At 35.7% G+C, this 24,509-nt stretch overlaps 1 protein-coding gene and 1 long non-coding RNA gene across 4 annotated transcripts in view; one reads left to right on the forward strand and one right to left on the reverse strand.

Moving 5' to 3' along the window:
- LOC106665019 (tyrosine-protein phosphatase non-receptor type 13-like) overlaps window positions 1-24,509 on the reverse strand; it is a 326,390-nt gene that overhangs the window by 235,418 nt on the left and 66,463 nt on the right. The window lies entirely within an intron of this gene.
- On the forward strand, window positions 432-22,545 carry LOC112128354. The gene is made up of 3 exons (XR_002910955.1): window positions 432-578; window positions 9,027-9,032; window positions 22,534-22,545. It is a non-coding gene; the product is annotated as an uncharacterized LOC112128354 (long non-coding RNA).

Below are 24,509 nucleotides of genomic sequence, written 5' to 3' on the forward strand. Positions count from 1 at the left end.
AAAAATAAAATTGTAGAACTTAATAATATCATTAAGGATAATAATAAGGACATTTATGTATTAGAATTAGAAAATATGCTTAACCAACTTGTTATATTATTTGAATTAATATCTGATATGCTAAGGGAAATAGAAAATTCTATTGTATTCTGTAATGTAGGGAGATTACATCCTGGTATAATCAAACCTAGAGATATGTTTAATGAATTAAACAAATTATTAAAACATTACCCCGGTGGATTTCCATTTGAACTAAAACTAGAGAATATCCTAAAACTTGAATCAATGGTTAAAACTAAATGTAAATATTATAATAATGAAATTGTGTACTATTTGTCACTACCTGTAACGCAACAAACAGATTATGACCTGTATTGTATACTTTCCATTCCATCTTATTACAAAAACAAATTTATAACAGTGATGGCAAAGTACAAATACTTTTTGAAGTCAAGGGACAATTCGATTATCCAACCACTGAAAAAACTGTGCCCTGAAATCAACGGAGTTTACCTTTGCTCCGCCGAGGAGGAGGTTCATCAAGCAACACCTTGCGGCGAGAACATATTGCTTCATGTGTTCTCATGAAGCATGGAACATTGCCAGATTGCTGACATCAAAATTGCCAACAATTTACTGCAACGAAATCCAGAAATTAACCAATACCTAGCAATTTTTGCGAAACCTGACACTGTTAAAATAGAAACTTCAAGTGGCCTGGAAATGCATAAATTGAAAGGGTTGTTCCTCATAGATGCAGAAGACAGCACTCTATTCTACAGGAACAAGGACGTTAACCTACAGACCCGCACTTCTGGAAGACCTCACTGGTTGAGTGGCTTGTCGTTTCCAATAGAAAAGATGAAGAACCTGAACATCACCGTTCATCTACAAAAATTGGAAATGGACATTCCAACCTTCACCCACAACATTCAAGACTCCCGCGGTACATGTTAATCCCAGCCTACGGACTATCTTTCTGTATATAATTCTACCCGTCATATTAACTGTAATCACTATTATTTTGTATAGATATAAGAAAAATATGTTAGCCTTAAGTAACCACACCTCTGGTTCATTGCAAATGTAAAATAATATCTTAGCACAGAATAAGATAGTTCAAATTTTTATAATTGTCATTTTATTTCTTTTTATTTCACGAGCTTCAAGGGAAGCTCTCTCTAACGGGGGAGGAGTTATATAAGATTATAAACATTGTGTTAAATAAATAATTATTCAGATATCGTGAGATGCGGTCGGGGGTGATGTAGGTTTCAGAAAAACATTTTCTTTATCGTGCCAACGTTTCGATCTTTTATTGAGATCATCTTCAGGGCTCAAAGTGTTTGTCTTCTGTGTAATTGTGCCAGCCTTGCGTGTCGTGTTGAGAGTGCCCTCGATGGGCGCTATGTTCGATTACAAAAGTGAACATAAAGAACAGTATCTCTACCAAACTCAACTACTGTCTACACTGCGGAATTAACCGCCATAACTAAAGCGCTTGAATACATAAAAAAAAGGAATGAAACTAAATTCTGCATATTAACGGACTGTCGAAGCGCTGTAGATAGTATAAGTAATGTATCCCCAAGCGGCAAAGTTAATAATTATATCATCGCGGATGTTTACCAAAAGATCTTTGAGCTAAAAAAATATGGAAAAAGTGTGATAATATGCTGGATTAAAGGTCATACGGGTATACTTCATAACGAAACAGTGGATGCGTTGGCGAAGGAGGCCACAGTATATGGTGTACCCATATACACGAAAGTTGAAAATCCCTAAAACAGACGGAAATTTTTTTTTCAACAAATTGTGTTCCAATCTATGGGATAAAGAATACAGCTCCGCAACAGCTGGCGATTACAATCCAGCTTTATTCCCAAAGCTTAAAGCAAAGCCGTGGTTTTCGGAAGGAGGCAGGCAAAAGGAATTCTACTCTACTATTTTCAGAATTAAAACTAACCATGGCCTGTGGGGGAGTTATAGGCATAGAATTGGAATAAGCACGTCCCCTAACTGTCCAACATACGACAGTCCATCAAATCCCAGTCATCTAATACTAGAATGCCCAGAGTACGATAACCAGAGGAAACAATTATTGGATGATCTGTATAGGGACCCCAGTATAATGGGCCCAATAAATCTTGAAACGCTGTATTTATAAATTTCTTAAATATTATATGGCAATATTTCCAAAGGAAAAAGCAAAAAAAAAACAAACAAACAAATGTTTCTTTTTTATACAAATACAATAAATCATCTGATAAAAATGGACTTGCATGTGACTGTTCGATATATGCGATGTCTTTATTAGTTTGTCCCCGATATTTAAAAACCATGTTTGATAGATTCAAGATGGAACTTAATATAAGAAATATTAAAATTTTGCTCCTCGGTGGTGAATTCTTAATTAGTTATTCGATGGAATCGACCAAATTGTGTACAGGCTTACCGACCGGCATCGCAATGTCCTTTACAATATCGAGCTTTTCCCGATTTGAAGAAACGAACGCTCTGCTATTTTTTATCGGTCCTTTCGCTCTGGTGTTTGGCTGCTTGGCCGACTCGTACACGGGCAAGTCGACAGTCTGCCTTTTGGAAGTTTTGACTGTATTCGCCTCTTCGTTATGTTGGTTCCTCTCCATTCTCCACGAGAGGACCCAACGTTCCTTTATGCATTTGTCAAGATCAATGATGGTCCTGTCTTACGCCGTGTCGGCGGTCAGGAATATGTTTTTACTGGAACAGTTCGATATACTAACTCAGACTCGACAGGTAGGCAGATATATTTTTTATTTGGTGTATATACGGATTTTGATGAGATTCGTGTGCGAGCTTCTATTAGAAACGGGTCTTGGGAATCCGTTACATATGAGCATCATCGCCATCTTGTCGGTGAGCGCGTATTTCATCCTCTTATTGTTCTTGAAAAGTAAAATGAAGAATGAAATTATTCTTTTCAAAGTTTGGGAGCTATGCATTAAGCATTTGTTCAACATGTTAAGACAACCTCTTCATAAAATTAAAATTTTTATGGAAAACAAACGAGGCATTTTGAAACAAGAAAACGTTAATACGTCAGGTCATTACAGGGCGATGTTCGAAAGTATTTTGGTTGTACACACTTACACTCCGTTTTCCTCATCGAATAAGTTGGTTCCAGAGAGGGTAACGCCATCGGAGTCTAATTCGCGGGGCATTTGGAGGAAAATAATAGATTTCTTATGTCCATTTTCCAATAGCACGGCCAACATGCCCGACAAAAACGAAGAGGATAAGGGTGGGATTCAATACCTCGATGAAACGTCTCCGGCCGTCGTCAAACTTGTGGAAGCGCAAACGAATACGTTTTTCAAAACTCTGATCTATTTTATAACGGGGGTTTTCATGAGTAATGCTATTGCGTTTTTAATGTTTACCACCGTCAAACAGACGGATTTCTCTTCTAGAAATCGAACGCATTGGTGGGCGGATATGGATCTTCAATGGTATTCCGCGATTTTTGATTTCATTCTTTTTCCATTGAATGAATTTATAGTCTATCCTTTCGTGCGAAAACGTAACTTTTCCAATCTTCACATATTTCTTAGTGGGTACCTCGCGTTAATCCTCGTAGTTATGTTTTCGCTGGTCGTACAGATACGGTTGGAAAACGGGCTGCATTTTATTCCGGAAGAGCACACGTCCAATTTAAGGATATTCAACACATTGCCCTATGCCTGCACCATCAATATCGCCGGCTATATAAATAATAGCGAAGTAGATCCTTTCGATTTTACCGTTGAGACTGGAATTCATGTTGTGGAGTCTGCAAAACTTTGGGTAACAATAACGGGAAAAATGAACACCTCTGAAGATTCCAGGACATATCCGGTATCCTTGAAAGAAAGAAAATCCACATCTATCATTATTACGAAAAACGGTTTGGTCCAGAATGGCGATTACGATCCTACAGTGTTTTCGGCAGGTGAAATACATAACAGTATTTCTTCTTTCTTCGTAATTCACGCGTTAACGTCTCTCAAGGAAAATCCTAGCTTGAACTTTATCGAAATGAAGACACTGAAAAACACCGCCTTCCGTATTGAAAGAGGAATACTGCACGACATCAACGCGGGAACTTATACTGTGGAAATAAAAGAAGGCAACAAAATCACCTCAGTGGTAAATAACGTTGATATCAATGGAGCTATGCTCTACGTAATTTTCCTCTACAACGAGTCTGGAGTTTTCACCGGAGACGTGTTCCTGATAGAAGAACCTGTGACGCTTCAGTATTATTATCTTATTTTCCAGGTTTTCTTGTCGAATGCCGCCCACGTCTTGTCTTCGGTGGCTTATTTCACTTTCATGTTGGAACAATCGCCGCCAAAACTTCGAGGGGGGATTTTCACGATTCTCTTTGTCATCCAATTGCTCGGCCTCTCCTTCTTAACCTACTTTACCAAGTTAAAGCACCTTTTCAGTTACTCTAAACTGATTATGGTTTACGCCAGCACTTTTGTTGTTATTTTCTTCCTAAATGTGTACTTTATTGTTTCACTCACTTAGCAGTGTAAACAAAATACATCACATGCCATACGTTTTTTTAACACTTCACCACCAGCTGCATAATGAAAACAATAAAAATCAAAGATTGTATTTGTCCTTATAAATATATTTTTTATTGAGTTCATAAAATGATAGTTAACAACACCAGTAGGATATGAAATTTAAGACAAATAAATGCTTTATAAAAAAAATTCACTTTATTAAATGCGTAAATCCTAACCTACCTACAAAACATAATAAACAAAACATAATGAAATACACACAGTTAAAATTCAATCTATCCCAGAATACTCGATATTCCTCTAGGTAATTGGAGATGAGCCTTTTCATTCACCCTAATAAATTATATTCAACCATTCATTCATGTATCCCCAAAGTACCCGATATTCCACGGGGTAATTGTGAATAAGCCCTCTGATTGGTGGAAATAAATGACATTCACTCACTACAATCCATTCACCACTGAGTAATGGTACAAAGATCTATATACAATTAAATATCCTTATTAAATGTAAACATGAGACATTGGATCAGTCATCCGTGCCTGCTGCCGTGCCCCAAAACCGCGGATGTCATTTGGGATCATATTTAATTTTTTGTAGACTTAGTTCTTTGCAGTCGTAATCATGTACTCTTCCATGATAAGGTCTCCCCACAACGGTCGAGCGTTCAACAGTAAACTCTTCCGCAATTTCCCGGGTTGTCTGTCATACGTGTACTTTCTGCAAACAATTTTGAGTCATCCACAATGGAAGGCCTAGACATCACTAAGGCATTTGATACGATAGATCTCAAAATACTCTCCTTGCCGTGATGTCAATCTTATTTTACTAAGCGAAGCTAATGTGTAAGAATAAGAACCACATAAGTGCTAATTGGTTCATTGAACATGGAGTATCTCAACGGTTTGACCTGGGTCCTATCTTATTTATTATACACCGACGATTTGTTTTTCACCTTTTACAATCCTTACAGGATGACTTGTTTGTATGTATAAATGTAGAGAGGCAGATGATAAATGATTTTTCATTTAATAGATCAGCTTAGAAAAAAATCCAATTTATTTTACTAATTAAGGTCTTCCACGAAGAGGAACCGAAATTATATTGCGTTGCTCTAATGTGTACTTTAATTGTTTGAAATGTTTTGAGATACAAAAAGATAAAATAAGATATCTCGGTAGCTATGCAATTATACATTCAATATGGCATTGTATGTCGTGAAACCAATCCATTGCAGTCAATGAAAAAAAAAAATATTCGAACAATGCTCTTCGTTTAGATTTTGAGCTCACCTCACGAGCTGATCAATAGAATTAACTCACTTTACTGAGCGAGCGACGAACGGCTCTGAGAAAAGAACGTGACTCTTACATTTCCACAACTCTTATACCAACCCTTCATCGATAGCCGTTCAATTTTGAGTGTCGTCTTTACCACCACCAAGTAACATGACAAGTTGTTTGCCCCTCCAGCCATTCCGCCACAAGAAAGAGCTCATTCACTTCATCGACGGTCATCGGTATTTCTCACCTCTAGTTCATAGTGGAGTAGAATTGGACAAAAGTTAACACTGTTTGTAAAATGCAGAATATTACACTTCCTTTACATTTTAGTATTTTGAACACTTAGTTTTATTGGCAGAGGAAGAATTTCGATTGCCAAATTAATAAAGAAAAAAATTAGTTACAGTTTTCATTATTCTGTAAACTTCCTCAACCTAAATCCGGTCCTAATTGGCAAAATATCACTTAACCCACTTCTACAAAACGGTCGTTAACCAAAAGCGAATTTCATCCAATTATTATGTCTTGGCTTTTGAAGTAAAATTTGGGTAGTAATGAATTTATAACTTTCAATTAATTAAGGTTTTTAGTTGAGATAAAAAAGTCAGTGTCTGAGTGGGACGAAGTCACGATAGCGCAAGTAGTAGAGTAGGGGCTTATTTAGCCGAAGGTCGTGGGTTCGAATCCCGCTCGTGACACTGACTTTTTTATCTCAACCAATACCTTAATTAATTGAAAAAAAATTATTTGGTCAAAAGGACCACGAAATGTAATGGCTTGTATTTAATAAAACTGTTTTGGATAAATTGAATAAATTTTTTAAATATATTATTTCAGTCATCTTTTTGAAATAAATTACAATATTTTGGTGTATACCAGAAAATTATTTGGAAATCGTAAAAACTTGATCGTAAATCGTGGTAAAACAGGGCATAGTTCATTGTTTTCAGTACTCGTAGTATCGGCTATTTTTTCACTTACGAACAGAAAGCAAATTTAGTTGCGATTGCCGAGCTTTCGACCTCAGGATGTTTATCGCAATGTGAAATTTATATAGGCCCTGATGATGACCGAATATGAAAATAGGTCGAAAGCTTGTCATTAGCAACTAAATTTGCTTTCTTCTTCTTCAAGACCATATCTTGATCCAGAATTTTCACATAGTAACACTTATTTTTTAAATACTTTGTCGATAAAGCTCAAGCATAAGAATTTAGCCGAATTTTACCTTACACAGAAATTTGAGAGATGGATATTATTTATAATAAACTTTTTAAAAAGTTAGCCCTCGGCACAATTACCCTGAAATAGTAGCGTTCGGACTATTTCACAAAATCAAGAAAACAGTCAAATTGAGTTTATAACTGGAAATTACTTTGACAAATGAAATTTTGAGGCTGGCCGAAAAGCAATTCCCATGCCGAACGACTGCGGGCCCAAAGTTATTAAAAACTTTGTCGCATTTTCCGATTGATTTACGAGATTTTGCCCGAGTTTCGCGTCCATATCCATCGGACAACGCAAGGAAAAAAATCACAATCAAAGATACAAAATTGAAGGATAATGCTTATTGTTTATAACGACAAACTAAAATGATTTAACTTTTCGCCTGGTTTTTCAGGAAAATTTCAATTTAACTGTTCCCACTCCGTACACACTTTAAAGAAGGTAAATTTTACCTGGTAAGGGTAAAATGTCGAGCACTAATTAGTGAGGAACGCGGAAAGAAATCTTGCCAAACAATTAAAACGCCGTAAAATGTCTAAACAGTCTGTTTTATAAGCAAATGCCTTTAATTAGACACGAAACCCCGTGAATTAAATTAATGAGTATGACTTCCTAAACTCGAGAGTGAAAACGTATACATTTTACCTCGGATCGTGCACCTCCATGATGAAAACCGGTGAAACTACTTTCCATAACTTATGTTCTTTTAATTTTTACGATCATTCCTTTCGTGCCAGTATTTAAACTATCTAATTCACCTAAAAGACATAACCTTGTGTTATATAAAATATATATATTCTCGTGATCTTTGTGTGGTCGTGTCACTGATGATTTTTCTTTGTTTTCCCCTCCATATGAAATAGGTATTTCAAACAATAATGTCGGGTTATAAAGTTCTTGATGATTTTTATATTTATTAGGTTTAAATATTTGCTATTTTTCCAAAAAATATTGGCAACTTGACAGAAGATTTAATTTCACTTAATTTATACTTTTGTGTCGTTCGTTAGTTGGCGAAAATAATGTCTTTCAAATATTCTGGGTTTTTTTTCTTTAAATTTTAATTGTCTGTTCTGTTTCTTAATCTTCAATTCTGCCTTCATTACTATTTCATTGAACAGAAAAAATGTTTCACATACTCTCTCAAGTTTATCTTTACTATTTGCCTACTTAGCATTGTAGATCAACGCTAGTCCATGATGAACACCTACTGCTGAGGAGGGGTTCCGGTGTTACAGCTCCTATGATCAACAACAATTGTACGTCACAACAATTTCACACAAAACCAATATGACCCCACAAGGATAGCACCACACTGAGCCCTGAAGCCCTGAAGATGATCTGAATAAAGGTCGAAACGTTGGCAAAAGCTGTTTTCCAAACTACCTCTTTCTTTAGCGCTCCTCACATCTCCAACAAATTATTATTTTATAATTGTCTGTATATAGTTAAAATAGTATTTTTACGACTAAATCTGAGTAAACAATGTGATTCAATAAATAAATCTAGGTTTATTGTAACATCATCCATTCAACATAATAGGGGTATTCACAATGTTTGTAAGATGTTAACTCATGTTATCGTGAATAGAGAAAAGTCCAGTAAGATCGTCAACGCCCCCTTCTTTTCTTAGCATGTTAAACGTTAATTTTTCTGCAATGATGCACGCGTAGAACCAAAAATAAAGCTATCACAGACCTTGAAGGCTTGTTGTTGTTAGGTTTGGTTTTGTTTTATGTTAAATTGTACGATGACGGAAGTTAATACAAAAAGAAAAATGCACACCTCTTTCATTCAAAATGCTATTTACGCGCTCGAAAAGTTCTAACAAATGACACGCTTCAATTGGTGCCGATATACCTAACTTGTATCCTAACGTCTAACAGCCTACAATTTTATAGGATAGGGTATGTATCTATTATGAATGAGAGTATAAGGACAGGTGAGAGATTAATAAAAGAAATGTGTTGGTCTGATTTAATTAATCCGTATTTAAGAGTAAAAATACGTGTAAACAAAAAACAGCTGTTAAATTCGTGGCTGCCGTGTTGGTTACCTACGCCCTAACGGATAGCAATGTTACTACATTTTCGAACTAACATCTAACATTGGCTCTGGCCTGTTAGATCAAGCAATGTTAACTAGCCGATTCTTATAAATCTACGATATCATTTTTCTCGATGTAACAGGACCTAACAGAGTTAACAGGGTGTAATGTTTTACTTTTTCTATTAGAAATTTTCTGTTTAGTATTGAATATAATAAACTGTATGTTGGCAGTTTAAAAATAGTTTTTTTATTGATACATGTGTTTAATAATCTTGCAATTCCAAAAACGCTTTACGAAAGGACGCGCTAAGAAATGGTCTGAGAGAACTAAAATTTCCTATTTTATTTTTTATCTACAAACACTTTTCATGTTTAATAAGTTAAATCAGTTGAAAATTTAACACAATATGTCGTAAACAATTCGTTTACAAAGCGGATTGAATAACAATTTATAAAAAAAGAACGTTGTAAATTTTTTTAGCCTCATAAAGTAACTGACGGTTGGCTTCTTCTAACATTAATGAACGCGCTAACGAAGAATGTGTTAGTAAAAATAAAGATTTAACGATTAGCAATATTTATGATTAATACTAATAATGATAGATTAAAACTTCAATCCCACATTTCGGAGTTGATTTTAGTGGATTTAACTAACTACCAATATCCCGCCCTCTGACGCTAAAAATGCAGGAAAAAACATGATTTAAAAAACTTTTGAGCCAAAGCCCGCGTAAGTATCAGGCTTGAAGAGAAAGGCTGCTTAATATACCCCTCCTAGTTGTAGGGTGCAAGTCCTTGCCTTCGTATAGAAAGCGTATAGGAGTGACTATATGATAATTAAGCATTAGCCTGGCAGGGAGCATCTGGTTTCTCTGTTCCGATTCTCGGAGGAAGCAGGGTTGTTTTTTGTATATAGTACTAATAGTCGGTGTCCCTAGCGTGTGTTGTGAGTGAATGCATTTATTGGGGTGAATGTGTAGCGTGAGAGGACCGATGGAACTGTTGGGAATACCCGTTGTCCTCTATTTGGTTAATTATATAACAAGTGTAAAGGGTGATGGAGTAATACTGAGTACCCCACCACTGTAACTGAGTGAATGGTATGTAAAAAAGAAAGAAAGTAAGTTTAAGTGAAAGTGTGAATGGGTATGGATTTAGTAAGAGATTGCGATGGGGGTGAAATCTTCTAGCTGTTGATATCCCCTGGAGCTCAACCTCGGCGGCTGGACAGAAGAGTTCCGACCCCGGACTGCCAACACCCGAAGGGGGGTGATTTTCGAGCCAGCGTAATTTATGGTAAATTACGAACGTTGGAATTACCGGTGGACTGCGAGAAGTTCACTAATCTCTATACACGCGTCTGATGTGAAGGCGTGCGCAAATTTGAGTTGACTCTTGAATGAATAATCGATACCATTTTTCTGTTGGATATACTTTTTTTAAATTGAAACTATTGCGCTTTTGCGACATGCGTGATACGTGTTAAAATATTACGTAAAACAAGTCAAAACAATTCATGGTAGTATGTTTACGAGTTAGGACATTACAGATTTTAATTTATTCTTTCTTAATGACTTTTCACCGTCAATTAGCAACAACAACTCAGTGGAAAAATACGGAACGAGGGGCTATCTCCTTTTGTTTGCAAGACAATAAGAATAATTTAAACAGACAATTCCTTATATGCTTTAGCAATTTGATTTTAACTTACAACTATGTATATTATTTGGAGTTGTTGGATTAATGGAAATTATACAAATAGTTAAATCTTTGTAAAATTTGTTTATCCTGACCCCCCCACCGCGTAATATAATAAATATGGCATGATTACATTTTTCTGTTAGTTTATTATTTTTGTCTATTGCTGTATAAATTTTTGACGATTCCCGCGTCCAATACTTCATTCATAATCGTCGTCTGACTTTAAATACCTCCCGTAATTCATCTTCTACTCGAGATCATCCGATGTAAACTCACTTTCTCGATTTACAGAGAAAATAAACAAAGTTCGTGGTTCGAAGCAGGTTTAGGCAAACTTTATTTGCTATAAGTGTCATTCGATACCGTTATGGGAGAACTCAAGTTCGAAAACATACTAAACTTTACATTACGAACATGATCCTGAGAATGTTTATTTGTAATGCCGACCATGCCGTTTAAAAAGTCAGGAAGGTTTCCAGGCATCTATAAAAAATTTGTAAAAAAATATCTTTATGAATTTACGTAGGAATACAAACGAAAGATCTTTCTCTGATACCGTTTCACATGAATATACAAGCATTTTATAAACTGCTCAAAAATGAATAGAGATATTTGTAATTTATTCATATTCTATTAAGTTTAATTAAATTTACCTAGATATTATTTTTAGCAGGATAAATCAAAATAGTAAATACAAACTATAAACAATAAAAAAAGGAAAATTAATCAACTCTTTCATGGCTGCCATGTTGGTTACCTACACCCTAACGGATAGCAATGTGATTACATTTTCGACCTAACATCTAACATTGCACCTGGCCTGTTAGATCGAGCAATGTTAACTAGCCGATTCTTACAAGTCTAAGTCATCATTTTTCTCGATCTAGCACGACCTAACAGAGTTAACAGGGTCGCGAATATCCCTATTGTCATTGCTGCAAGACAGACCCCTCCTAAATGAAGTACAAGATATTTTGGCAATGTGTTTATCAACACAAACGATTCGTAATCGTTTGTCGGAAGTTGGCCTCACATCGTATGCCATTTTGAGACGACCTGCAGCAACAGCCCACTACCAGCAACTCAGGCAAATATGGTGCAGCGAGCGCCTAGAAGAAAAACACCAATTGGAATGCTGTTTTCTTTACTGAAGTCTAGGGTTTCTGTCTTTATAGTGGTAGTAGCTGATGCGTACAATAACATCTTCAGTGCAGTTTGGAGGAGAGGTGTAATAGTTTGTGCCGACACCGGAGGACGAACTGGACTCCATATTTTTGAAGGCAACCTCACCTCAGTACGTTAAGGTTTTGAAATTACCGAAGAATACATCCCTCAAACCAAGGATCCCATTGGCAGGGATTTTCGATTTCTGGATGACGTTGCTGGCACGCTCATACTAATAGAGGCAGAGTTATTTCAATGTTTAGAAAAGCTGGGAATTTCCTATCTTCCCCAACCCCTTGTACTCAGACCTCAATCCCATTGAGTACATATGGGATACGTTCCAGAGAAGGCTTTTCGATCATCATCCGCAGCCAGTTGACCTGCAACAAGTGACTGCAGCGATCTATGGAGTGAAATTCCTTATAAAGTTAGTGTCAACGTTATTAACAGTATACCTAACAGGTGCACAGAGGTTTTAGCTACCAGAGGACATGCTAGACCATAAGGCCAAAAAAATCTCCTTAAATAAAACATAATATTTTCAATAAATTATAATGCAATTTATAATAAAAATAAAATAAACATGCTAGAGAAAGTAAATACTACAATATTGGCAATATCCATATTCATTTTGAACCAGTTTACCTTCAAATATACAAATTATTCATATCCATATTCAAATCATCGAACTATTTAAATTGTACTTGAAATTTTATTATAATTGTGAATTAATAAGTTCCTTCATTGGATGTATAAATATTTATTATCTAATTTATTAAAAACAATCATTTGTTATTGCTTAAAAGTAGAACAAACAATCAAATAATTTGAATTTTTAAATGGTAGTCTGACAGTAGAACGTGTTGTGAACAGGATGTTTTGTTGTCCTTTTTTAATTTTTCTAGTAACATAGTTTTGTCTCTATTTTTCTCAGTCTACCTTTTATTGAAGTATTTACACATTTATTTTATTTATTTATTTTCATTGGCCACGTAAACGTTTGGATTTTGAAGAAATAACACAATTTTGTTTTATTACAAGTTTAAAATATAAACAAATATAAAAACGTTGTGATGTAAAAACGGTAAAGTGAAACATTCTTTCCTCTTTTTACTTTTGACAAAAGAAATGGAAGAATAGAGAGGACTTGGGAGAAAGTAGCGTTTAAGTATCTTCTTAACAACGACTCCACGAAAAAAGATCCGACTGAGACTACCACTTGACTCAGGCTTAGGAACTTTACGACAGCAGTGGAAAGAAAATAGAAGCTGACAGCTCGAAACTCCAATACAAAACTTGAAGTATCTCAATCGTAGAAATAAATTTAAAAAAATTTAATTCAGTTATTAGAAAACTAACATGTTAAATAGTCATATTTTTTTTATTTTTTGTTGTTGAAGTTTTTGCGCGAAGGGGTGCTTGTTCTCTATTTGATTTTGTTTAAAGGAATTCTGTTCACTTCCGCACCCTTTCGCTTTCTTTGTTTATTTCTTTTATTTACAAAACCATTTTCTTTGTATATACATGTTTCGTCTCTCTCGTTCATGTTTCATAATTCCTGGTACTCCTTTCTCTTTTTCCACTCTGTCTCTCCCTTTCTCTCTCTTTCTCTCTCACTCTCACTCTCTCTTTATCTATCTATCTATATATCTATCTATCAATCTATTTCTAGATATCTTACCTTTACATTACTCCCTCAATTAGTTCCTTTTCATATTTACGTTATATGATTCGTCCATTTCGGTTCCCACTCAGTCATTTTACATAATTTCTGTACTCGTCCCTTCATACAAAACTCTCTCGCTCCTCTCACTCAAACTCTCTCTCTCCCTCCCCCTCCCTTTCGCTCTCCCTTACCCTCTCACTCTCTTTCTTTTTTTTCTTTTTCTGTCGTACTCCCGCAATTATTTTTTATTATATTTGCATGATTAATGTTTAATTCTTCCCTTTCGGTTCTCTTACTTTTACGGTCCGTAATATCTGTCCTTTTTCTTACTTCTTCACCTCACTCACGCTCTCTTTATTTCTCTCTCATTCATTGTTTATCTATACACCAATCTGGGAGAGATAGGTAGATAGATTCTTTTATGTTTTGAGCCAGAGATTGCCTTCGTTTTTCATTTTTCTCTATAATAGAAGAGTAATCAAAATTTTATTAAATTCATTCCCGTAAAACTGTTAAATCCATTCAGTTCACATGTCAAGTGAATAGAATCGTTGAATTGAAAAGCATGTTCTAAAGTTGCAAATGTAATTAAATGAGACGGATGAACAATTATCTCGCACGCTGAGCAGAAACGTACGGTCCAGCAGAGTCATCAGTTCAATTGTAAGGTGAGGTAATCCCTGTCATTAAAGAAAATAGAACGACAGGTAAATCTTTTCCTCAGAAACTCCCATTATCACTCTGACTGTTCCTTCACTACTCCTAAATAAATTAAAGAAATTACTATTCAAGAAAAACTAATAAATCATGAGGCCTAGACAATATCCAAAATATTTTGCTAAAACACATGAAAAGCTTTAGTATTCCTCACGAATCTGTTCAAGAAATGTCTCACAGTAAGTTACTCTCCCATTCTCTGGAAAACCCCTAAGGGTTTCTTAATCTGAAGCCTGCCAAATTACTCAGCGACAGCTACAAACCTATTAGTCTGCTTAGAAAGCTAAGTAAAGTGTTTCCAAGAATGCTGTTAGCAATGGTCAATTGTCATCTTGATGACGACCAGATTATCCAACATTAGCAGGTTAGGATGTTCCGGTACTCTTTACTATCGCTCAACTAGCTAGAGTCGTTGATGACGTAACTTGGTCGTTTATTTAAAAAAAAGTTTTGATTTTAAAAAGTTAGTTTTGATGGACATCGAGAAGGTGTTTGTCACGGTTTGGTATGCTGAGGTGATAAGCAGGCTAATGTATTTATATTATATAGGAAATTTCGAATCTCTTACAACTGATCCCTGTCTCAATTGTGGCGCATCTGCTGGTGTCTCGCAGGGATCTATAATAGGAGCTGATCTTTTTCCAATACCAAAGACCGACCGATTGCTGACTGGCCTTGTACACTGGTGACATTGCCATCTACACTTCGTCCTGGAGAATAGATACACTAGTCAGCTGACTTACAAAATCCATTATGTACCACAAAAACGGGTATCCTCTTTACAGAGCGCAGGACGGTTTTATATCGAAATTTAGTCTTCGGGTCGGATAATAAATACCTTGGGCTACTACTGGTAATTTCCTTGGGGTAATACTTGGCAGTATGCTAACTTTTGCCGTCCAAATATAGAGAGTGAATAAAGGTGCTGCAATTCGTGTCATGTGCAGAGACTAAACTGTCATTAAACAAACTTTTCCTCTATAAAGTAGTGGTTATACCAATACTCTTTTGTGCTTGCCCCTCAAAAAGTTTGACATCACGATCAAACCTCGCATCGCTACAAATTATGCAAAATAAGGTTTTACGGCTGGTTACCTCATCATTCTAGATTTGCAGATTAACACAGGCATGGATTACGTTGCACACCACATAAAACGCTTCACAAAGAATTTTTTTGAAAGGTGTGTGCTAAGGAGCAATCAAATTGGAGACTATGATTTGGTCTTAGGCGTAGGAGAGTGATGAACTTTTTAGTTTAAATCGCGCTTAGGGCTTAGGGTTATTCTTGCTACTTATACCCTTAAATTACCTTTTGCTTCTACACAAAAGTTCTACCAGGTTACATCTTTTTAAAAATTGAATTCTCAAACAGGAGGTTATATAATAAACTGGCACCCCTGTATAAATGTGTGTAAACTGTTGTAAATATCCATCGAATCCCACTCGTGACACTGACTTTTTCATCTCAACTAAAAACCTTTATTGAAAGAAAGATATTAATTGGTCAAGCGGACCACGAAAACTAGTGAATTTAATAAGTTAAAATGAAGTATATCTTCACTAAAGCTCTCCGTGGCCATTTCATTTGTCACCGAGAATCCAATCCGATTAAAAGACATTTGAAAAATGGCAAAAAGGAGGAAAAATTCAAAAGGTGGGTTGAGATGGAAGTTAGTGTCCGAGTGGATCGCAGTCATGATAGCTCAAGTGGTAGACTAGCGGCGTATCTAGCCGAAGGTCGTGAGTTTGAATCCCACTTGTGACACTGACTTTTTTATCTCGACCAAAGCCTTAATTAATTGTTGTAAATATTTTGAATAAAAATTCTACTCTAAAACAAGCAGAGGGCTTTTTACTTCTCTCTTGATTATTTTGCACCATAATTAAATTTTTTACACATGAGAAACTAAAGATGAGATGAATGGATCGTCCTGCTGTTGAACTACGAGGAAAAAAGGATCTTCGGTGAAGTCACAACAGAACGACAATTCTTTCGGTTTTTGCCGAGCTTTCGACGATTAAATCGTCATCATCAAGGCCTGTTTATTATAGGAAAACATAACAGCTAGACAGATTGTACAATTTAGAAATAAAATTAAAAACAAATATATTATTATTCGGAAATCCTGAGATGCAGTCTGATGTGATGTGATTGATTCTTTATGATTCTTTATCGTGCCAAAATATGTTTTTTATATTCAATGAAAGTATTTATTATATTCTTTATCGTGCCAACGTTTCGATCTTTATTGAGATCATCTTCAGGGCCTGGGATTTTCAAACATTGTTTACATTTAACAAATACATGTAGGATGTGGAAAAAAGTGAATTTATACAATGCAAAAAACATTTTTTTATATTCAATCAAAGTATTCTACTCACTTTGATTGAATATAAAAATATTTTTTGTATTGTATCAATTCACTTTTTTCCATATCCTACATGTATTTGTTAAATTTAAACAACGTTTGTAAATACCAGCCCCTGAAGATGATCTCAATAAAGCTCGAAACGTTGGCTCGATAAAGAAAATGTTTTTCTGAAACCTACATCACACCAGACCGCACCTCACGATTTCCGAATAATCATTGACTAACGGTCACTAATCACTACACAAATATATTATCTTACTCGATGAGTGTTAAAGTATGTCTTAAGGGAAACTGCATTTATAATAATATTATTTCAATTTGGTAAAGCTCAGCATCTACATAATAAAAAGATAAAATATAAAATTAATTAAGTACAATAAAATGCAACACAACATATAATTTTAAAATAACATGATGTATAGGTTACCTTGGTTAACATATATATAATTACATGCCTCTTTTCCTACTTTTTTCATTTGAATATCATAGTTGTTGATTAATTTAGCTTTTTATAAAAGGTACTATAATAGAGGTAACTAAAACCACAAGGGAGAGACATCACCAAATTTAAATAATCTTATTATAAATACAGTTTTCCTCAAGACATAATTTAACACTCATAAAGTTAGAGTAAGATAATATATTTGTTTTTAATTTTGTTTCTAAATTGTACAGTATGTCTAACTGCTATGTTTTCCTAAAATAAACAGGCCTTCATGATGATGGTATAATCGTTCGAAAGCTCGTCAAAAACCTAAAGAATTGTCGTTCTATTGTGACCTCACCGAAGATCCCTTTTTTACTCACGTGAAACTGTTATTATATTTAAGTGGGAAGTTTATGGGCCGACAAACAGCTGAGGTCATCGCCGACCCTCTGCGTGTTTTCCATCTTTTTCTTTTCTTTCGTGCATATTTTCTTTTAAACTGCAGCCATTTGAGCGTCTCGATTTGGTTACTGACTCTCTGATTTCCGATATATACTACGTTGATATTCTAGAATGCTAGTCTATCGTTTGTACCTCAAGTTGTCAAATACAGAATAAAAACAAAACATACAATACATATATATACATTACCACAAACATAGATGTCTGGTCACATTCATTCCCCCAGAGCACTCGATATTCCTCGGGGCGGGGTTATAAGCAACCCCTTCCTTTCACGCTAATAAATTAACACAAACACAACACTCGATAGAAACAGAGAGGTCTGGTCACTTTCACTCCCCCAGAGTACTCGATATTCCTCGGGGCGGGGTTGAACCCTCTCCACTCTCGCTAATAACTTACTTTTACTCTCCAGCCGTCATACACTCACCCCAGTGCACTTGATATCCCTCGGGGCGGGGTTATAAGCAACCCCTTCCTTTCACGCTAATAAATTACATTCATCACAATAAATTAACACAAACACATCACTCGATAGAAACATAAAGGTCTGGTCACTTTCACTCACCCCAGAGTACTCGATATTCCTCGGGGCGGGGTTAAATCACCCCTTAAAAAACTGTTATTAATCGTGAAAATTTACACGGAAAGTGCTAATACAGTTCTTAATTGAGGATCGGAGGCAAAGGATTCGGAACAGCACAATTTAAACAAAAAAATAGAATATTAATTATGAATTTTAGAAAAGACAGAAACCAACATTTCTTATCTTGATTAGAAAGCATAGAATTCCGACGACCGCATGCATATATCAAAGAAAAGAAGGTTTTTGGAAGGAGAACGAGAAAAAAAATCCAAAATAACTGTGCCGGGGGCTTAAATCAAAGTGATGTAAGAACCCGCTAAAGTACTCCCTTCGGCGAAATATATCAGGAGGGAGGGCTGCACTTGCGAGACCACTGCGTCTTAGGGGTTGATGTTTTTCATTTTCACAAGGGGTTAAAACATTTCATAAATACGTGAACGAACACACTCATGTTGATTGTCCTTCGTACTGTTACTGCTAAAAGCTAATGCTTTTTACCCATTCTAATAAAATCTAACGTACGCCTGACATTTAATAGGGGTAGTACATTTACTATATACAGTCCTAACGCTCTTACCTACAAATAAAACATGATTAACGATAATTGTTTTCAAAGTTTATTCCATTACTATACTCTTCATATTATTATTACAAGGATAGTAAATAATTAATTTTTATATAATACATCATTATTGACTACTTAAATATAAAAGACGTGCAACCCAAAATCCTGATTTGTTATCCAAATCATGATAGGGAAGGAACGAGTTTTATAAAATAAACTTTTTTTAACTTGAATGATCAAATAAAAATAAATCGTTGTTCCATTTTATGACTCTAACAATTTATAGTGTGTGCATTAAAAGAATTGGAAAAAATTAATATCCAGAATTATTATCTATGATCGCAAACTTTGAAAAATAGTAGAAAATAATAATTTGTGAGTTTTCGTTTTGTAAGAAGTCAGTGTTGGTCGTTTTCTTTTTAAATATTTTTTATAAGAAGACTAAATTGCTAACTTGTTTCTGTTTTTCACATCAGCGGAAGTACCGTGAGAAAAAAAAATTCAAGGGCAAATCTGAGATTGGAACCAAGGACAATAATGCAAACACTAAAACTACATAATCACCCAAAAATATTTTTGTTTTGGTAAACAACCTCAATGATGTTTTTTATTTATTTCGTCAAAGTATTTGCTATTAGTATAACTTAATTATTTTATCAATTAAAGGCTATTAAGCAAAGTGTGTTATCTTGTAAGAGGTCACCGTTGTGAACACAAAATTGTTTTCTTAACCATCATTTTAACTTAAAAATTATTATAAAACTAATAAAGGTGGTAAAAGTGTTTATAAACTGATAAAAATTCAGAAACGAAAGGCTTATAGTTCTGACCACTATGAACATACCCAAGCACAAAGGAGTTCTAGGCAATGGACAAGCAGATGTACTGGCTAGAGGACCATATATCAGTCCAGAACCTGTACTTAAGATAACAAGAACAAATACAGAATCCCCCATCTCAAAAGGTGTCTACAAAAAAAAAGGAAAACTAGTTTTATTCTAAAGGTGTCAGACACAGTGAACTTATGATAAGCCCTCACCAAAACTGGCAAAAATATTGCTAGAGCTAGAGAGGTAATTGTCAGGGGAATGATATGAAATATTCCGGTCACTGGCATCTAAGAAAACACCTACACAACTTCATATAACCCCATTTGCAGGTTATTCAATGAGGAGGAAGAAGCTGCCACCCATATCACCAAATGCGAAGCAACCGCCCAATGCCTAGAATATCAAGCACATTCATGGAAAAGGATTACAGCCATTATTTAATACTTCTTAAAGTAAAGATTGGGACAATTAAACTAAACTAAAGACCAATGAAAAGTACAATAAACCAGAAGATTGCAGTGCTTGGGAAATACAAAACCTCACCACTTATTACGGGCGACATGAAACCTTTGCATGGTTCATCACATTTTTCAAACCAGCTTTCTTTTTCCTACCTCCACTATGGAAAAATAATTTGTAAACAAATACTTCTTCGAATCATCTAATGTAAACCAATTTAAGTGTCATTATTACACTATTCATGCTCCTGTGAATAGATGGTATGCTACTCGAGGGGGACTTTCTCGAAGATGAACAGGCGTAGGTCCTAGGTTCGTTCTGGAAACTGAATGGCATCCTACCATCTACACACTTCCTCTTTTTTACAAGGTCCGTCAGGGTTGTGTTTTCGGTTGATTGCACTGTCACTCTATCCTCCAACTCTGCCAGACGCTCCTATATTCCCTTGAACAGTTGCTAGAAAAAGTCGAATCAAGCTCAAGACCACACAATGGCAAAAGATAATGAACACCCTTCATCGCCTTACTCTACCGATCTATTATAACGTCACACCTTTCCCTACCATCAAAGCAACTGCTACCTTGTGTTGCAACTAGACTAGCAACTGACTCGAATCCTCACACATGATGTAAAGGTTTTTGAAAATTAAACTAAACCAATAAACCAGTACTTAAAAGGTTACTAGCTAAAACCTTTAAGTTGTCCGTCCAATCCAAAATTGCCAACGTACGGCAGAGAACTGACTATTATATTCAACCTAATCTTCCATTCCCTGCTGAATCTTGATCCGACAATCATTAATTCTTAACTACATTGTCAAGTGGCCATTCTATATTTCCAATTGCACCATCTGTAACGACCTAATTCCTTCATAAAAGATGTTGCAAAATCCAGATACAACAAATTCCACACTAGCCTACAATCACTAGTCTAATGTTACGTACGGTTTCTTCCCGTTCACACAATAATCATGTTCGACGTCTGAAAAGAAAGTGGTACGACCTGTCATAACAGTATGAGAATGAATAATATGAAAATTGAAATAAATTATAATTATTCCATGTTTTGCAAGTGCTATCACTGGAGTTATTAGAGGTTGATTTTTCCGCAATGTTGCGCGTGGCGACGGGTAGAACCAAAAATAAAACTATAACTTGTCCTTGGTTTTGTTTCATGTTAAATTGTAAGATGCCAGAAGTTAGTAAAAAAGGAAAATTAATCAACTCTTTCATTCAAAATGCTATCTATGCACTCGAAAGTACTAACAAATGACTAGCTTCAATTCGTGCCTACATACCTAACTTGTATCTTAACGTCTAACAGCCTCTGGCCCTTTTTCACGATACCCTTCCCCCCAATACGAATATGCATAATATATTGTCTGGCGTATATATANCATAGCCATTAATATATATAATAATTATATACTATTAAAACTAATATATGAAATATTGTGCTATAAAAGTATTAGATGTTTTAAAAAACATGTTTTTTACGAGGGTTCACAACAGCAGAGGTTATATCAACACTTGTGGTGCCGAAGTTTTTGAAAAAAACCCATTTATAGATATGTCAGGTTCGAATGCAGGGCCGCCGACCTGGTAGAACCAAAAATAAAGCTATAGCAGTCGTCGAAGGCTTGTTGTTGTTTGTCTTGGCTTTCTTTTCTTAAATTGGAAGATGCCAGCAGTTAATAAAAAAGGAAAATTAAGCAACTCTTTCATTCAAAATGATATGTATGCACTCGAAAAGTACTAACAAATGACACGCTTCAATGCCGGCATACCTAACTTGCATCCTAACGTCTAACAGCCTACAACTTCATAGGATAGGATTATGGAATGTATCTATTATGAATGAGAGTATAAGAACAGGTCAGAAATTAACAAAATAAATGTATAGGTTTGATTTAAGAATAATAATGCTTATTTAAGAATAAAAATACATGTAAACAAAAAGCAGCTATTCATGGCTGCCATGTTGGTTACCTACGCCCTAACGGACAGCAATGTGACTATATTTTCGACCTAACATCCAACATTGGCCCTGGCCTGTTAGATCGAGCAATGTTAACTAGCCGATCCTAACAAGTCTATGTCATCATTTTTCTCGATCTAACACGACCTAACTTAGTTAACAGGATTGACACAAAGATCGTGAATACCCCTATTGAACTTTGAACCCCCCAACATTGAACTTATCTTTAAACCCCTCCCCCCTACAGATCTTTGGAACTTGGTACGACCCGCGCGGATTGTTGCTTTATAAAAAAAAGTCAAAGCTTTTTTTCTATATATCTATTAACCATGAACAAAGTCAAAAAGAAAATTACATTGTTTCCGATGGGGTTGAGGAAGAAGCCGCTTTAGATTTTTCTTGAGGGAAACCCTTTAACCTCCATTCTTCCTTTCATATAGTGGCTAATGGTCGACAAACCTATCGGTTCCATGATGGTGGCAAATTCATCAGGGAACGTTACCCGGGGGCGTAATGATCACACTTTTCCAAAGAGGCTCTAAGTGGAGAAAGATTTATAAAAGGTCTTTTCACGAGACTATTAGATAACCCACGTGAGTTAAGGAGAAAAATTCGACCGTCGGCCGTGATGGCCATTCATTTAGCACTGTCTTCGGGAATGAAAGGAAATAAGTTCTTTTCAATGATTTGGATTTGTAGAGGAGGTATTGCGCCATGACCGCCCAAATACTTTCAATCCTTTAGACCTTTACTTTTGGACAAATTTGCTGTATTCAAAATAACGTATACTACAAACAATACAAATCAAATTTCCACTACTAGCACTTCTTTATAAGTTTCATTGAAAAATAGAATCTTCAACCTCCAACATACCACTGAGAAGCGATACCAAGCATACCATTGATGAGTAGTATAAATCGAGCAGCTTTAGTGAAATTTGCCAATAAGTTTTGTGGCAACGTAGTGAATTCTTGACATTCTTCATAAATCATCCAATGTTGCTGTTTTGCAGGCTTATGCGAAACGGTAATCAGACTAAAAGGGTCAAATAATTTTTACAAACATTTAATGTAGATTTTACATTACCCCCTCAATTTTATTGAAAACTGCACGGTTAATGGAAAAAATCTGTTATTTGTTTGGCAAGTTTTTGCAAAAATCTTTTTAAAAAATCTTCTCAATGGAACGAGTTAGAAAACACTTTTTTTATAGAATTCTACTCCATTTAATCTATGTCCTGGTTTATCGCATTAATTCAAAATGTTTGTACTAGATTATAATTTAGTTCAGAATTATTAGATTGACAAAAGACAATACTTTTAAATTAATAAAAATTTAATTTAACATGTTAATGTACGCTGATTAGATTAATCGCCATAATAATTATGTAAACCTATTTGTCATGTACATTCCTAATTAATATTTGTAGTTAAAACTGGTTACATAGATTAATCAATTGACACTTGAGGGTCATTTTTGACTTATTACCTTATGTTCCATATCATTTATGTGTTTATTACATTATATTGAGCAGACATTATATGCAGCAGCACATATGTACGTCAATTTACTTTAGTTTACTATAAACCATTGTACAACAATGGGAATAAGAAATAAGTCTGTAACTTAATGAACTAAACGTTGGTCAAAATTATATTCAATTTAATTATTTAGTTAACAGTTTAATAACTTAAACTATATTGTTAACAGTTTTGTCAACTTTTAGAATTTCACTTTATTTTCTTAATAATTGTGATTTGTGTGAGCGAATGTGTGATCGTAATTTATTAGCATCAATGGCAAGGGTTATCCTCAATTATCCCGAGGACTGCTTTCCCGTATTCTCGGTCGTCCTAAAACTTCCGCACCTAGCCTATTAGGCCTTATCGGACGTTTCGATTCTTGAGATGAGAGCTGACGCACCTCCGCATACGACAGAAGTGTTACTGCCGCAGCATCGGTGTAGAGGCAGCTCAGCCCGAGGGGCCAAGACAACCTCGCTCCCCGCTTCCCCATTCCGAGTGGTCGGGTCCGCATTAAGCATCGAACCGTATGCCGCGCGCAAAGGGCTACCTAAGTCGAAATACATCAGCCTGGTCTCCTGCCTGAGAAGGCCACTCTATCTCCTAGAGTATTGAGGCTTCCCAAGCGTAGAAACTATCGGATCCGCTCCGGCCGGGACGTGGTTTTGTTTAAAGTGGAATTGCTAACCATCGCTAGACCGCCTACGGTAAAAGCCTCCAATCGAGCTCAGCATACACCTACGGTTACTACACGAATAGGAGCAACCGATTCACTACCCATTCCCATCCGCCACTACTCACGCATTCCAGGGACTTTTCAGCGTAATATCGCGTCATAAGCGGTGTATAACGATGGTCATACGCAAGTTTCGTGCGAAGGTCACAGATAGAAGACTGCCTCTTCTCTAAGTACCCGCCAGGGGTCCCACCCCGGCCAACTACGAG

This window comes from Cimex lectularius, unplaced genomic scaffold, assembly GCF_000648675.2.
Source record: "Cimex lectularius strain Harlan isolate CLEC.00 unplaced genomic scaffold, Clec_2.1 scaffold138, whole genome shotgun sequence".
Classification (NCBI taxonomy): domain Eukaryota; kingdom Metazoa; phylum Arthropoda; class Insecta; order Hemiptera; family Cimicidae; genus Cimex; species Cimex lectularius.